We start from the raw sequence: 17,765 nt of genomic DNA, 5'->3' as shown, positions 1-17,765 counted from the left end.
GTAGAATTTAGGAGGTCCCCATGACCTGGTTTTGGGTATATTTATCAAAGTAATAAATAGTGATTCAATACACTGCTTGGTTAGCGCAGGAGAAAAGACTTTAGAGTGCTATGCATTGCAAGAGTAAAATTATGTTGTCAATATTACTGACTTTTCATTTTCCAAATAATAGGTTAAATATTTCTTTAGGGTTTTAAATTAGCTTGAAAAAATGTAGCATATAATCTCTTTGGCCAATGGCATACACATTTCGATAGCTAACCATGACATGTTTTTTGGGTATATTTTTTGATCAAATTTTGCCAAAAATTGACCAAGTAAGTCCTCGTTAGTATAGTGCTGAGTATCCCCGCCTGTCATGCGGGAGACCGGGGTTCAATTCCCCGACGGGGAGTTTTGAACTTTTAATCTCTTTTATGTGTGCTGTTTCACGTTGTTTCATTGAGATAACAAAAATGCCTTATCCAAATTGAATCCAGGGTTTATGTCAACTTGAAAAAAAGCTTGCATGTAAGCTTCATGGCCAGTGCTACAACTACAGTTTGCGAGGTCCCCATGACCTGGCTTTAGGTATATTTATCAAAGTAATAAATAGTTATTCAATACACTGCTTGGTTAGAGCAGAAGAATAGACTTTAGAGTTCTATGCATTGCAAGAGTAAAATTATGTTGTCAAAATTACTGACTTTTCATTTGCCAAATAATAGGTTCAATATTTCTTTAGGGTTTTAAATTAGCTTGAAAAAATGTAGCATATAATCTCTTTGGCCAATGACATACACATTTCGATAGCTAACCATGACATGTTTTTTGGGTATATTTTTTGATCATATTTAGCCAAAAATTGATCAAGTAAGTCCTCGTTAGATTAGTGTGAAGTATCCATGCCTGACCTGAAGAGGACCGGGGTTTGATTTCTCGACTGGGAGTTTTGAACTTTCAATCACTTTTTTTGCATGCTGTTTCACTTTGTTTCATTGAGATAACAAAAATGCCTTATCTAAATTGAATCCAGGGTTTATGTCAACTTGAAAAAATCTTGCATGTAAGCTTCATGGCCAGTGCTACAAGTAGAATTTACGAGGTCCCCATGACCTGGTTTTGGGTATATTTATCAAAGTAATAAATAGTGATTCAATACACTGCTTGGTTAGAGCAGGAGAAAAGACTTTAGAGTGCAATGCATTGCAAGAGTAAAATTATGTTGTCAATATTACTGACTTTTCATTTTCCAAATAATAGGTTAAATATTTCTTTAGGGTTTTAAATTAGCTTGAAAAAATGTAGCATATAATCTCTTTGGCCAATGACATACACATTTCGATAGCTAACCATGACATGTTTTTTGGGTATATTTTTTGATCAAATTTTGCCAAAAATTGACAAAGTAAGTCCTCGTTAGTATAGTGGTGAGTATCCCCGCCTGTCACGTGGGAGACCGGGGTTCAATTCCCCGACGGGGAGTTTTGAACTTTTGATCTCTTTTCTGTGTGATGTTTCACGTTGTTTCATTGAGATAACAAAAATGCCTTATCCAAATTGAATCCAGGGTTTATGTCAACTTGAAAAAAATCTTGCATGTAAGTTTCATGGCCAGTGCTACAAGTACAGTTTGCGAGGTCCCCATGACCTGGCTTTAGGTATATTTATCAAAGTAATAAATAGTTATTCAATACACTGCTTGGTTAGAGCAGGAGAATAGACTTTAGAGTGCTATGCATTGCAAGCGTAAAATTATGTTGTCAAAATTACTGACTTTTCATTTGCCAAATAATAGGTTAAATATTTCTTTAGGGTTTTAAATTAGCTTGAAAAAATGTAGCATATAATCTCTTTGGCCAATGACATACACATTTCAATAGCTAACCATGACATGTTTTTTGTGTATATTTTTTGATCATATTTTGCCAAAAATTGACCAACTAAGTCCTCGTTAGTATAGTGTGAAGTATCCCCACCTGACCTGCGGGAGACCGGGGTTTGATTTCTCGACTGGGAGTTTTGAACTTTCAATCTCTTTTTTTCCATGCTGTTTCACGTTGTTTCATTGAGATAACAAAAATGCCTTATCTAAATTGAATCCAGGGTTTATGTCAACTTGAAAAAAATCTTGCATGTAAGTTTCATGGCCAGTGCTACAAGTACAGTTTGAGAGGTCCCCATGACCTGGTTTTGGATATATTTATCAAAGTAATAAACAGTGATTCAATACACTGCTTGGTTAGAGCAGGAGAAAAGACTTTAGAGTGCTATGCATTGCAAGAGTAAAATTATGTTGTCAATATTACTGACTTTTCATTTGCCAAATAATAGGTTAAATATTTCTTTAGGGTTTTAAATTAGCTTGAAAAAATGTAGCATATAATCTCTTTGGCCAATGACATACACATTTCGATAGCTAACCATGACATGTTTTTTGGGTCTATTTTTTGATCAAATTTTGCCAAAAATTGACAAAGTAAGTCCTCGTTAGTATAGTGGTGAGTATCCCCACCTGTCACGTGGGAGACCGGGGTTCAATTCCCCGATGGGGAGTTTTGAACTTTTAATCTCTTTTCTGTGTGCTGTTTCACGTTGTTTTATTGAGATAACAAAAATGCCTTATCCAAATTGAATCCAGGGTTTATGTCAACTTGAAAAAAATCTTGCTTGTAAGTTTCATGGCCAGTGCTACAAGTACAGTTTGCGAGGTCCCCATGACCTGGCTTTAGGTATATTTATCAAAGTAATAAATAGTTATTCAATACACTGCTTGGTTAGAGCAGGAGAATTGACTTTAGAGTGCTATGTATTGCAAGAGTAAAATTATGTTGTCAAAATTACTGACTTTTCATTTGCCAAATAATAGTTTAAATATTTCTTTAGGGTTTTAAATTAGCTTGAAAAAATGTAGCATATAATCTCTTTGGCCAATGACATACACATTTCGATAGCTAACCATGACATGTTTTTTGGGTATATTTTTTGATCATATTTTGCCAAAAATTGACCAAGTAAGTCCTCGTTAGTATAGTGTGAAGTATCCCCGCCTGACCTGCGGGAGACCGGGGTTTGATTTCTCGACTGGGAGTTTTGAACTTTCAATCTCTTTTTTTGCATGCTGTTTCACTTTGTTTCATTGAGATAACAAAAATGCCTTATCTAAATTAAATCCAGGGTTTATGTCAACTTGAAAAAATCTTGCATGAAAGCTTCATGGCCAGTGCTACAAGTACAATTTGTGAGGTCACCATGACCTGGTTTTGGGTATATTTATCAAAGTAATAAATAGTGATTCAATACACTGCTTGGTTAGAGCAGGAGAAAAGACTTTAGAGTGCTATGCATTGCAAGAGTAAAATTATGTTGTCAATATTACTGACTTTTCATTTTCCAAATAATAGGTTAAATATTTCTTTAGGGTTTTAAATTAGCTTGAAAAAATGTAGCATATAATCTCTTTGGCCAATGACATACACATTTCGATAGCTAACCATGACATGTTTTTTGGGTATATTTTTTGATCAAATTTTGCCTAAAATTGACAAAGTAAGTCCTTGTTAGTATAGTGGTGAGTATCCCCGCCTGTCACGTGGGAAACCGGGGTTCAAGTCCCTGACGGGGAGTTTTGAACTTTTAATCTCTTTTCTGTGTGCTGTTTCACGTTGTTTCATTGAGATAACAAAAATGCCTTATCCAAATTGAATCCAGGGTTTATGTCAACTTGAAAAAAATCTTGCATGTAAGTTTCATGGCCAGTGCTACAAGTACAGTTTGCGAGGTCCCCATGACCTGGCTTTAGGTATATTTATCAAAGTAATAAATAGTTATTCAATACACTGCTTGGTTAGAGCAGGAGAATTGACTTTAGAGTGCTATGTATTGCAAGAGTAAAATTATGTTGTCAAAATTACTGACTTTTCATTTGCCAAATAATAGTTTAAATATTTCTTTAGGGTTTTAAATTAGCTTGAAAAAATGTAGCATATAATCTCTTTGGCCAATGACATACACATTTCGATAGCTAACCATGACATGTTTTTTGGGTATATTTTTTGATAATATTTTGCCAAAAATTGACCAAGTAAGTCCTCGTTAGTATAGTGTGAAGTATCCCCGCCTGACCTGCGGGAGACCGGGGTTTGATTTCTCGACTGGGAGTTTTGAACTTTCAATCGCTTTTTTTGCATGCTGTTTCACTTTGTTTCATTGAGATAACAAAAATGCCTTATCTAAATTGAATCCAGGGTTTATGTCAACTTGAAAAAATCTTGCATGTAAGCTTCATGGCCAGTGCTACAAGTACAATTTGTGAGGTCACCATGACCTGGTTTTGGGTATATTTATCAAAGTAGTAAATAGTGATTTAATACACTGCTTGGTTAGAGCAGGAGAAAAGACTTTAGAGTGCTATGCATTGCAAGAGTAAAATTATGTTGTCAATATTACTGTCTTTTCATTTGCCAAATAATAGGTTAAATATTTCTTTAGGGTTTTAAATTAGCTTGAAAAAATGTAGCATATAATCTCTTTGGCCAATGACATACAAATTTCGATAGCTAACCATGACATGTTTTTTGGGTATATTTTTTGATCATATTTTGCCAAGAATTGACCAAGTAAGCCCTCGTTAGTATAGTGTGAAGTGTCTCCGCCTGTGATGCGGGAGCTGGGGTTCAATTCCCAGACGGGGAGTTTTGAACTTTTCATCTCTTTTTTTGCATGCTGTTTCACTTTGTTTCATTGAGATAACAAAAATGCCTTATCTAAATTGAATCCAGGGATTATGTCAACTTGAAAAAAATCTTGCATGTAAGCTTCATGGCCTGGGCTACAAGTAGAATTTGTGAGGTCCCCATGACCTGGTTTTGGGTATATTTATCAAAGTAATAAATAGTGATTCAATACACTGCTTGGTTAGCGCAGGAGAAAAGACTTTAGAGTGCTATGCATTGCAAGAGTAAAATTATGTTGTCAATATTACTGACTTTTCATTTTCCAAATAATAGGTTAAATATTTCTTTAGGGTTTTAAATTAGCTTGAAAAAATGTAGCATATAATCTCTTTGGCCAATGGCATACACATTTCGATAGCTAACCATGACATGTTTTTTGGGTATATTTTTTGATCAAATTTTGCCAAAAATTGAACAAGTAAGTCCTCGTTAGTATAGTGCTGAGTATCCCCGCCTGTCATGTGGGAGACCGGGGTTCAATTCCCCGACGGGGAGTTTTGAACTTTTAATCTCTTTTATGTGTGCTGTTTCACGTTGTTTCATTGAGATAACAAAAATGCCTTATCCAAATTGAATCCAGGGTTTATGTCAACTTGAAAAAAAGCTTGCATGTAAGCTTCATGGCCAGTGCTACAACTACAGTTTGCGAGGTCCCCATGACCTGGCTTTAGGTATATTTATCAAAGTAATAAATAGTTATTCAATACACTGCTTGGTTAGAGCAGAAGAATAGACTTTAGAGTTCTATGCATTGCAAGAGTAAAATTATGTTGTCAAAATTACTGACTTTTCATTTGCCAAATAATAGGTTCAATATTTCTTTAGGGTTTTAAATTAGCTTGAAAAAATGTAGCATATAATCTCTTTGGCCAATGACATACACATTTCGATAGCTAACCATGACATGTTTTTTGGGTATATTTTTTGATCATATTTAGCCAAAAATTGATCAAGTAAGTCCTCGTTAGATTAGTGTGAAGTATCCCCGCCTGACCTGAAGAGGACCGGGGTTTGATTTCTCGACTGGGAGTTTTGAACTTTCAATCACTTTTTTTGCATGCTGTTTCACTTTGTTTCATTGAGATAACAAAAATGCCTTATCTAAATTGAATCCAGGGTTTATGTCAACTTGAAAAAATCTTGCATGTAAGCTTCATGGCCAGTGCTACAAGTAGAATTTACGAGGTCCCCATGACCTGGTTTTGGGTATATTTATCAAAGTAATAAATAGTTATTCAATACACTGCTTGGTTAGAGCAGAAGAATAGACTTTAGAGTTCTATGCATTGCAAGAGTAAAATTATGTTGTCAAAATTACTGACTTTTCATTTGCCAAATAATAGGTTAAATATTTCTTTAGGGTTTTAAATTAGCTTGAAAAAATGTAGCATATAATCTCTTTGGCCAATGACATACACATTTCAATAGCTAACCATGACATGTTTTTTGTGTATATTTTTTGATCATATTTTGCCAAAAATTGACCAACTAAGTCCTCGTTAGTATAGTGTGAAGTATCCCCACCTGACCTGCGGGAGACCGGGGTTTGATTTCTCGACTGGGAGTTTTGAACTTGCAATCTCTTTTTTTGCATGCTGTTTCACGTTGTTTCATTGAGATAACAAAAATGCCTTATCTAAATTGAATCCAGGGTTTATGTCAACTTGAAAAAAATCTTGCATGTAAGTTTCATGGCCAGTGCTACAAGTACAGTTTGAGAGGTCCCCATGACCTGGTTTTGGATATATTTATCAAAGTAATAAACAGTGATTCAATACACTGCTTGGTTAGAGCAGGAGAAAAGACTTTAGAGTGCTATGCATTGCAAGAGTAAAATTATGTTGTCAATATTACTGACTTTTCATTTGCCAAATAATAGGTTAAATATTTCTTTAGGGTTTTAAATTAGCTTGAAAAAATGTAGCATATAATCTCTTTGGCCAATGACATACACATTTCGATAGCTTACCATGACATGTTTTTTTGGTATATTTTTTGATAAAATTTTGCCAAAAATAGACCAAGTAAGTCCTCGCTAGTATAGTGGTGAGTATCCCTCCCTGTCACGCAGGAGACCGGGGTTCAATTCCCCGACGGGGAGTTTTGAACTTTTAATCACTTTTCTGTGTGCTGTTTCACGTTGTTTCATTGAGATAACAAAAATGCCATATCCAAATTGAATCCAGGGTTTATGTCAACTTGAAAAAAATCTTGCATGTAAGTTTCATGGCCAGTGCTACAAGTACAGTTTGCGAGGTCCCCATGACCTGGCTTTAGGTATATTTATCAAAGTAATAAATAGTTATTCAATACACTGCTTGGTTAGAGCAGGAGAATAGACTTTAGAGTGCTATGCATTGCAAGAGTAAAATTATGTTGTCAAAATTACTGACTTTTCATTTGCCAAATAATAGGTTCAATATTTCTTTAGGGTTTTAAATTAGCTTGAAAAAATGTAGCATATAATCTCTTGGCCAATGACATACACATTTCGATAGCAAACCATGACATGTTTTTTGGGTATATTTTTTGATCATATTTTGCCAAAAATTGACCAAGAAAGTCCTCATTAGTATAGTGTGAAGTATCCCCGCCTGACCTGCGGGAGACCGGGGTTTGATATCTCGACTGGGAGTTTTGAACATTCAATCTCTTTTTTTGCATGCTGTTTCACTTTGTTTCTTTGAGATGACAAAAATGCCTTATCTAAATTGAATCCAGGGTTTATGTCAACTTGAAAAAATCTTGCATGTAAGCTTCATGGCCAGTGCTACAAGTACAATTTGTGAGGTCACCATGACCTGGTTTTGGGTATATTTATCAAAGTAATAAATAGTGATTCAATACACTGCTTGGTTAGAGCAGGAGAAAAGACTTTAGAGTGCTATGCATTGCAAGAGTTAAATTATGTTGTCAATATTACTGACTTTTCATTTGCCAAATAATAGGTTAAATATTTCTTTAGGGTTTTAAATTAGCTTGAAAAAATGTAGCATATAATCTCTTTGGCCAATGACATACAAATTTCGATAGCTAACCATGATATGTTTTATGGGTATATTTTTTGATCATATTTTGCCAAAAATTGACCAAGTAAGTCCTCGTTAGTATAGTGTGAAGTGTCTTCGCCTGTCATGCGGGAGGCTAGGGTTCAATTCCCCAACGGGGAGTTTTGAACTTTTAATCTCTTTTTTTGCATGCTGTTTCACTTTGTTTCATTGAGATAACAAAAATGCCTTATCCAAATTGAATCCAGGGTTTATGTCAACTTGAAAAAATTTTGCATGTAAGTTTCATGGCCAGTGCTACAAGTACAGTTTGCGAGGTCCCCATGACCTGGCTTTAGGTATATTTATCAAAGTAATATATAGTTATTCAATACACTGCTTGGTTAGAGCAGGAGAATAGACTTTAGAGTGCTATGCATTGCAAGAGTAAAATTATGTTGTCAATATTACTGACTTTTCATTTTCCAAATAATAGGTTAAATATTTCTTTAGGGTTTTAAATTAGCTTGAAAAAATGTAGCATATAATCTCTTTGGCCAATGACATACACATTTCGATAGCTAACCATGACATGTTTTTTGGGTATATTTTTTGATCAAATTTTGCCAAAAATTGACAAAGTAAGTCCTCGTTAGTATAGTGGTGAGTATCCCCGCCTGTCACGTGGGAGACCGGGGTTAAAGTCCCCGATGGGGAGTTTTGAACTTTTAATCTCTTTTCTGTGTGCTGTTTCACGTTGTTTCATTGAGATAACAAAAATGCCTTATCCAAATTGAATCCAGGGTTTATGTCAACTTGAAAAAAATCTTGCTTGTAAGTTTCATGGCCAGTGCTACAAGTACAGTTTGCGAGGTCCCCATGACCTGGCTTTAGGTATATTTATCAAAGTAATAAATAGTTATTCAATACACTGCTTGGTTAGAGCAGGAGAATTGACTTTAGAGTGCTATGTATTGCAAGAGTAAAATTATGTTGTCAAAATTACTGACTTTTCATTTGCCAAATAATAGTTTAAACATTTCTTTAGGGTTTTAAATTAGCTTGAAAAAATGTAGCATATAATCTCTTTGGCCAATGACATACACATTTCGATAGCTAACCATGACATGTTTTTTGGGTATATTTTTTGATCATATTTTGCCAAAAATTGACCAAGTAAGTCCTCGTTAGTATAGTGTGAAGTATGCCCGCCTGACCTGCATGGAGACCGGGGTTTGATTTCTCGACTGGGAGTTTTGAACTTTCAATCTCTTTTTTTGCATGCTGTTTCACTTTGTTTCATTGAGATAACAAAAATGCCTTATCCAAATTGAATCCAGGGTTTATGTCAACTTGAAAAAAATCTTGCATGTAAGTTTCATGGCCAGTGCTACAAGTACAGTTTGCGAGGTCCCCATGACCTGGCTTTAGGTATATTTATCAAAGTAATAAATAGTTATTCAATACACTGCTTGGTTAGAGCAGGAGAATAGACTTTAGAGTGCTATGCATTGCAAGCGTAAAATTATGTTGTCAAAATTACTGACTTTTCATTTGCCAAATAATAGGTTAAATATTTCTTTAGGGTTTTAAATTAGCTTGAAAAAATGTAGCATATAATCTCTTTGGCCAATGACATACACATTTCGATAGCTAACCATGACATGTTTTTTGGGTATATTTTTTGATCAAATTTTGCCTAAAATTGACAAAGTAAGTCCTTGTTAGTATAGTGGTGAGTATCCCCGCCTGTCACGTGGGAAACCGGGGTTCAAGTCCCTGACGGGGAGTTTTGAACTTTTAATCTCTTTTCTGTGTGCTGTTTCACGTTGTTTCATTGAGATAACAAAAATGCCTTATCCAAATTGAATCCAGGGTTTATGTCAACTTGAAAAAAATCTTGCATGTAAGTTTCATGGCCAGTGCTACAAGTACAGTTTGCGAGGTCCCCATGACCTGGCTTTAGGTATATTTATCAAAGTAATAAATAGTTATTCAATACACTGCTTGGTTAGAGCAGGAGAATTGACTTTAGAGTGCTATGTATTGCAAGAGTAAAATTATGTTGTCAAAATTACTGACTTTTCATTTGCCAAATAATAGTTTAAATATTTCTTTAGGGTTTTAAATTAGCTTGAAAAAATGTAGCATATAATCTCTTTGGCCAATGACATACACATTTCGATAGCTAACCATGACATGTTTTTTGGGTATATTTTTTGATAATATTTTGCCAAAAATTGACCAAGTAAGTCCTCGTTAGTATAGTGTGAAGTATCCCCGCCTGACCTGCGGGAGACCGGGGTTTGATTTCTCGACTGGGAGTTTTGAACTTTCAATCGCTTTTTTTGCATGCTGTTTCACTTTGTTTCATTGAGATAACAAAAATGCCTTATCTAAATTGAATCCAGGGTTTATGTCAACTTGAAAAAATCTTGCATGTAAGCTTCATGGCCAGTGCTACAAGTACAATTTGTGAGGTCACCATGACCTGGTTTTGGGTATATTTATCAAAGTAGTAAATAGTGATTTAATACACTGCTTGGTTAGAGCAGGAGAAAAGACTTTAGAGTGCTATGCATTGCAAGAGTAAAATTATGTTGTCAATATTACTGTCTTTTCATTTGCCAAATAATAGGTTAAATATTTCTTTAGGGTTTTAAATTAGCTTGAAAAAATGTAGCATATAATCTCTTTGGCCAATGACATACAAATTTCGATAGCTAACCATGACATGTTTTTTGGGTATATTTTTTGATCATATTTTGCCAAGAATTGACCAAGTAAGCCCTCGTTAGTATAGTGTGAAGTGTCTCCGCGCGGGAGCTGGGGTTCAATTCCCAGACGGGGAGTTTTGAACTTTTCATCTCTTTTTTTGCATGCTGTTTCACTTTGTTTCATTGAGATAACAAAAATGCCTTATCTAAATTGAATCCAGGGATTATGTCAACTTGAAAAAAATCTTGCATGTAAGCTTCATGGCCTGGGCTACAAGTAGAATTTGTGAGGTCCCCATGACCTGGTTTTGGGTATATTTATCAAAGTAATAAATAGTGATTCAATACACTGCTTGGTTAGCGCAGGAGAAAAGACTTTAGAGTGCTATGCATTGCAAGAGTAAAATTATGTTGTCAATATTACTGACTTTTCATTTTCCAAATAATAGGTTAAATATTTCTTTAGGGTTTTAAATTAGCTTGAAAAAATGTAGCATATAATCTCTTTGGCCAATGGCATACACATTTCGATAGCTAACCATGACATGTTTTTTGGGTATATTTTTTGATCAAATTTTGCCAAAAATTGAACAAGTAAGTCCTCGTTAGTATAGTGCTGAGTATCCCCGCCTGTCATGTGGGAGACCGGGGTTCAATTCCCCGACGGGGAGTTTTGAACTTTTAATCTCTTTTATGTGTGCTGTTTCACGTTGTTTCATTGAGATAACAAAAATGCCTTATCCAAATTGAATCCAGGGTTTATGTCAACTTGAAAAAAAGCTTGCATGTAAGCTTCATGGCCAGTGCTACAACTACAGTTTGCGAGGTCCCCATGACCTGGCTTTAGGTATATTTATCAAAGTAATAAATAGTTATTCAATACACTGCTTGGTTAGAGCAGAAGAATAGACTTTAGAGTTCTATGCATTGCAAGAGTAAAATTATGTTGTCAAAATTACTGACTTTTCATTTGCCAAATAATAGGTTCAATATTTCTTTAGGGTTTTAAATTAGCTTGAAAAAATGTAGCATATAATCTCTTTGGCCAATGACATACACATTTCGATAGCTAACCATGACATGTTTTTTGGGTATATTTTTTGATCATATTTAGCCAAAAATTGATCAAGTAAGTCCTCGTTAGATTAGTGTGAAGTATCCCCGCCTGACCTGAAGAGGACCGGGGTTTGATTTCTCGACTGGGAGTTTTGAACTTTCAATCACTTTTTTTGCATGCTGTTTCACTTTGTTTCATTGAGATAACAAAAATGCCTTATCTAAATTGAATCCAGGGTTTATGTCAACTTGAAAAAATCTTGCATGTAAGCTTCATGGCCAGTGCTACAAGTAGAATTTACGAGGTCCCCATGACCTGGTTTTGGGTATATTTATCAAAGTAATAAATAGTTATTCAATACACTGCTTGGTTAGAGCAGAAGAATAGACTTTAGAGTTCTATGCATTGCAAGAGTAAAATTATGTTGTCAAAATTACTGACTTTTCATTTGCCAAATAATAGGTTAAATATTTCTTTAGGGTTTTAAATTAGCTTGAAAAAATGTAGCATATAATCTCTTTGGCCAATGACATACACATTTCAATAGCTAACCATGACATGTTTTTTGTGTATATTTTTTGATCATATTTTGCCAAAAATTGACCAACTAAGTCCTCGTTAGTATAGTGTGAAGTATCCCCACCTGACCTGCGGGAGACCGGGGTTTGATTTCTCGACTGGGAGTTTTGAACTTGCAATCTCTTTTTTTGCATGCTGTTTCACGTTGTTTCATTGAGATAACAAAAATGCCTTATCTAAATTGAATCCAGGGTTTATGTCAACTTGAAAAAAATCTTGCATGTAAGTTTCATGGCCAGTGCTACAAGTACAGTTTGAGAGGTCCCCATGACCTGGTTTTGGATATATTTATCAAAGTAATAAACAGTGATTCAATACACTGCTTGGTTAGAGCAGGAGAAAAGACTTTAGAGTGCTATGCATTGCAAGAGTAAAATTATGTTGTCAATATTACTGACTTTTCATTTGCCAAATAATAGGTTAAATATTTCTTTAGGGTTTTAAATTAGCTTGAAAAAATGTAGCATATAATCTCTTTGGCCAATGACATACACATTTCGATAGCTTACCATGACATGTTTTTTTGGTATATTTTTTGATAAAATTTTGCCAAAAATAGACCAAGTAAGTCCTCGCTAGTATAGTGGTGAGTATCCCTCCCTGTCACGCAGGAGACCGGGGTTCAATTCCCCGACGGGGAGTTTTGAACTTTTAATCACTTTTCTGTGTGCTGTTTCACGTTGTTTCATTGAGATAACAAAAATGCCATATCCAAATTGAATCCAGGGTTTATGTCAACTTGAAAAAAATCTTGCATGTAAGTTTCATGGCCAGTGCTACAAGTACAGTTTGCGAGGTCCCCATGACCTGGCTTTAGGTATATTTATCAAAGTAATAAATAGTTATTCAATACACTGCTTGGTTAGAGCAGGAGAATAGACTTTAGAGTGCTATGCATTGCAAGAGTAAAATTATGTTGTCAAAATTACTGACTTTTCATTTGCCAAATAATAGGTTCAATATTTCTTTAGGGTTTTAAATTAGCTTGAAAAAATGTAGCATATAATCTCTTGGCCAATGACATACACATTTCGATAGCAAACCATGACATGTTTTTTGGGTATATTTTTTGATCATATTTTGCCAAAAATTGACCAAGAAAGTCCTCATTAGTATAGTGTGAAGTATCCCCGCCTGACCTGCGGGAGACCGGGGTTTGATATCTCGACTGGGAGTTTTGAACATTCAATCTCTTTTTTTGCATGCTGTTTCACTTTGTTTCTTTGAGATGACAAAAATGCCTTATCTAAATTGAATCCAGGGTTTATGTCAACTTGAAAAAATCTTGCATGTAAGCTTCATGGCCAGTGCTACAAGTACAATTTGTGAGGTCACCATGACCTGGTTTTGGGTATATTTATCAAAGTAATAAATAGTGATTCAATACACTGCTTGGTTAGAGCAGGAGAAAAGACTTTAGAGTGCTATGCATTGCAAGAGTTAAATTATGTTGTCAATATTACTGACTTTTCATTTGCCAAATAATAGGTTAAATATTTCTTTAGGGTTTTAAATTAGCTTGAAAAAATGTAGCATATAATCTCTTTGGCCAATGACATACAAATTTCGATAGCTAACCATGATATGTTTTATGGGTATATTTTTTGATCATATTTTGCCAAAAATTGACCAAGTAAGTCCTCGTTAGTATAGTGTGAAGTGTCTTCGCCTGTCATGCGGGAGGCTAGGGTTCAATTCCCCGACGGGGAGTTTTGAACTTTTAATCTCTTTTTTTGCATGCTGTTTCACTTTGTTTCATTGAGATAACAAAAATGCCTTATCCAAATTGAATCCAGGGTTTATGTCAACTTGAAAAAATTTTGCATGTAAGTTTCATGGCCAGTGCTACAAGTACAGTTTGCGAGGTCCCCATGACCTGGCTTTAGGTATATTTATCAAAGTAATATATAGTTATTCAATACACTGCTTGGTTAGAGCAGGAGAATAGACTTTAGAGTGCTATGCATTGCAAGAGTAAAATTATGTTGTCAATATTACTGACTTTTCATTTTCCAAATAATAGGTTAAATATTTCTTTAGGGTTTTAAATTAGCTTGAAAAAATGTAGCATATAATCTCTTTGGCCAATGACATACACATTTCGATAGCTAACCATGACATGTTTTTTGGGTATATTTTTTGATCAAATTTTGCCAAAAATTGACAAAGTAAGTCCTCGTTAGTATAGTGGTGAGTATCCCCGCCTGTCACGTGGGAGACCGGGGTTGAAGTCCCCGATGGGGAGTTTTGAACTTTTAATCTCTTTTCTGTGTGCTGTTTCACGTTGTTTCATTGAGATAACAAAAATGCCTTATCCAAATTGAATCCAGGGTTTATGTCAACTTGAAAAAAATCTTGCTTGTAAGTTTCATGGCCAGTGCTACAAGTACAGTTTGCGAGGTCCCCATGACCTGGCTTTAGGTATATTTATCAAAGTAATAAATAGTTATTCAATACACTGCTTGGTTAGAGCAGGAGAATTGACTTTAGAGTGCTATGTATTGCAAGAGTAAAATTATGTTGTCAAAATTACTGACTTTTCATTTGCCAAATAATAGTTTAAACATTTCTTTAGGGTTTTAAATTAGCTTGAAAAAATGTAGCATATAATCTCTTTGGCCAATGACATACACATTTCGATAGCTAACCATGACATGTTTTTTGGGTATATTTTTTGATCATATTTTGCCAAAAATTGACCAAGTAAGTCCTCGTTAGTATAGTGTGAAGTATGCCCGCCTGACCTGCATGGAGACCGGGGTTTGATTTCTCGACTGGGAGTTTTGAACTTTCAATCTCTTTTTTTGCATGCTGTTTCACTTTGTTTCATTGAGATAACAAAAATGCCTTATCCAAATTGAATCCAGGGTTTATGTCAACTTGAAAAAAATCTTGCATGTAAGTTTCATGGCCAGTGCTACAAGTACAGTTTGCGAGGTCCCCATGACCTGGCTTTAGGTATATTTATCAAAGTAATAAATAGTTATTCAATACACTGCTTGGTTAGAGCAGGAGAATAGACTTTAGAGTGCTATGCATTGCAAGCGTAAAATTATGTTGTCAAAATTACTGACTTTTCATTTGCCAAATAATAGGTTAAATATTTCTTTAGGGTTTTAAATTAGCTTGAAAAAATGTAGCATATTATCTCTTTGGCCAATGACATACACATTTCAATAGCTAACCATGACATGTTTTTTGTGTATATTTTTTGATCATATTTTGCCAAAAATTGACCAACTAAGTCCTCGTTAGTATAGTGTGAAGTATCCCCACCTGACCTGCGGGAGACCGGGGTTTGATTTCTCGACTGGGAGTTTTGAACTTTCAATCTCTTTTTTTGCATGCTGTTTCACGTTGTTTCATTGAGATAACAAAAATGCCTTATCTAAATTGAATCCAGGGTTTATGTGAACTTGAAAAAAATCTTGCATGTAAGTTTCATGGCCAGTGCTACAAGTACAGTTTGAGAGGTCCCCATGACCTGGTTTTGGATATATTTATCAAAGTAATAAACAGTGATTCAATACACTGCTTGGTTAGAGCAGGAGAAAAGACTTTAGAGTGCTATGCATTGCAAGAGTAAAATTATGTTGTCAATATTACTGACTTTTCATTTGCCAAATAATAGGTTAAATATTTCTTTAGGGTTTTAAATTAGCTTGAAAAAATGTAGCATATAATCTCTTTGGCCAATGACATACACATTTCGATAGCTTACCATGACATGTTTTTTTGGTATATTTTTTGATAAAATTTTGCCAAAAATAGACCAAGTAAGTCCTCGCTAGTATAGTGGTGAGTATTCCTCCCTGTCACGCAGGAGACCGGGGTTCAATTCCCCGACGGGGAGTTTTGAACTTTTAATCACTTTTCTGTGTGCTGTTTCACGTTGTTTCATTGAGATAACAAAAATGCCATATCCAAATTGAATCCAGGGTTTATGTCAACTTGAAAAAAATCTTGCATGTAAGTTTCATGGCCAGTGCTACAAGTACAGTTTGCGAGGTCCCCATGACCTGGCTTTAGGTATATTTATCAAAGTAATAAATAGTTATTCAATACACTGCTTGGTTAGAGCAGGAGAATAGACTTTAGAGTGCTATGCATTGCAAGAGTAAAATTATGTTGTCAAAATTACTGACTTTTCATTTGCCAAATAATAGGTTCAATATTTCTTTAGGGTTTTAAATTAGCTTGAAAAAATGTAGCATATAATCTCTTGGCCAATGACATACACATTTCGATAGCAAACCATGACATGTTTTTTGGGTATATTTTTTGATCATATTTTGCCAAAAATTGACCAAGAAAGTCCTCATTAGTATAGTGTGAAGTATCCCCGCCTGACCTGCGGGAGACCGGGGTTTGATATCTCGACTGGGAGTTTTGAACATTCAATCTCTTTTTTTGCATGCTGTTTCACTTTGTTTCTTTGAGATGACAAAAATGCCTTATCTAAATTGAATCCAGGGTTTATGTCAACTTGAAAAAATCTTGCATGTAAGCTTCATGGCCAGTGCTACAAGTACAATTTGTGAGGTCACCATGACCTGGTTTTGGGTATATTTATCAAAGTAATAAATAGTGATTCAATACACTGCTTGGTTAGAGCAGGAGAAAAGACTTTAGAGTGCTATGCATTGCAAGAGTTAAATTATGTTGTCAATATTACTGACTTTTCATTTGCCAAATAATAGGTTAAATATTTCTTTAGGGTTTTAAATTAGCTTGAAAAAATGTAGCATATAATCTCTTTGGCCAATGACATACAAATTTCGATAGCTAACCATGATATGTTTTATGGGTATATTTTTTGATCATATTTTGCCAAAAATTGACCAAGTAAGTCCTCGTTAGTATAGTGTGAAGTGTCTTCGCCTGTCATGCGGGAGGCTGGGGTTCAATTCCCCGACGGGGAGTTTTGAACTTTTAATCTCTTTTTTTGCATGCTGTTTCACTTTGTTTCATTGAGATAACAAAAATGCCTTATCCAAATTGAATCCAGGGTTTATGTCAACTTGAAAAAATTTTGCATGTAAGTTTCATGGCCAGTGCTACAAGTACAGTTTGCGAGGTCCCCATGACCTGGCTTTAGGTATATTTATCAAAGTAATATATAGTTATTCAATACACTGCTTGGTTAGAGCAGGAGAATAGACTTTAGAGTGCTATGCATTGCAAGAGTAAAATTATGTTGTCAATATTACTGACTTTTCATTTTCCAAATAATAGGTTAAATATTTCTTTAGGGTTTTAAATTAGCTTGAAAAAATGTAGCATATAATCTCTTTGGCCAATGACATACACATTTCGATAGCTAACCATGAAATGTTTTTTGGGTATATTTTTTGATCAAATTTTGCCAAAAATTGACAAAGTAAGTCCTCGTTAGTATAGTGGTGAGTATCCCCGCCTGTCACGTGGGAGACCGGGGTTCAAGTCACCGACGGGGAGTTTTGAACTTTTAATCTCTTTTCTGTGTGCTGTTTCACGTTGTTTCATTGAGATAACAAAAATGCCTTATCCAAATTGAATCCAGGGTTTATGTCAACTTGAAAAAAATCTTGCATGTAAGTTTCATGGCCAGTGCTACAAGTACAGTTTGCGAGGTCCCCATGACCTGGCTTTAGGTATATTTATCAAAGTAATAAATAGTTATTCAATACACTGCTTGGTTAGAGCAGGAGAATTGACTTTAGAGTGCTAT

General features: G+C 35.0%; 2 non-coding genes across 2 annotated transcripts; both read left to right on the top strand.

Moving 5' to 3' along the window:
* Nucleotides 1–1,392: 1,392 nt before the first annotated feature.
* Nucleotides 1,393–1,464, top strand: TRNAD-GUC (transfer RNA aspartic acid (anticodon GUC)). The gene has a single exon. It is a non-coding gene; the product is annotated as a tRNA-Asp (tRNA).
* Nucleotides 1,465–2,463: 999 nt separating this feature from the next.
* TRNAD-GUC (transfer RNA aspartic acid (anticodon GUC)) lies at nucleotides 2,464–2,535 on the top strand. The gene has a single exon. It is a non-coding gene; the product is annotated as a tRNA-Asp (tRNA).
* The last annotated feature ends 15,230 nt before the right edge of the window (nucleotides 2,536–17,765 follow it).

Source organism: Taudactylus pleione, unplaced genomic scaffold (genome assembly GCF_031769625.1).
Source record: "Taudactylus pleione unplaced genomic scaffold, aTauple2 ptg000117l, whole genome shotgun sequence".
NCBI classification, from domain to species: Eukaryota; Metazoa; Chordata; class Amphibia; order Anura; family Myobatrachidae; genus Taudactylus; species Taudactylus pleione.
The sequence above is the reverse complement of the archived record's forward strand: the minus strand, read 5'-3'. Positions and strand labels throughout refer to the sequence as shown.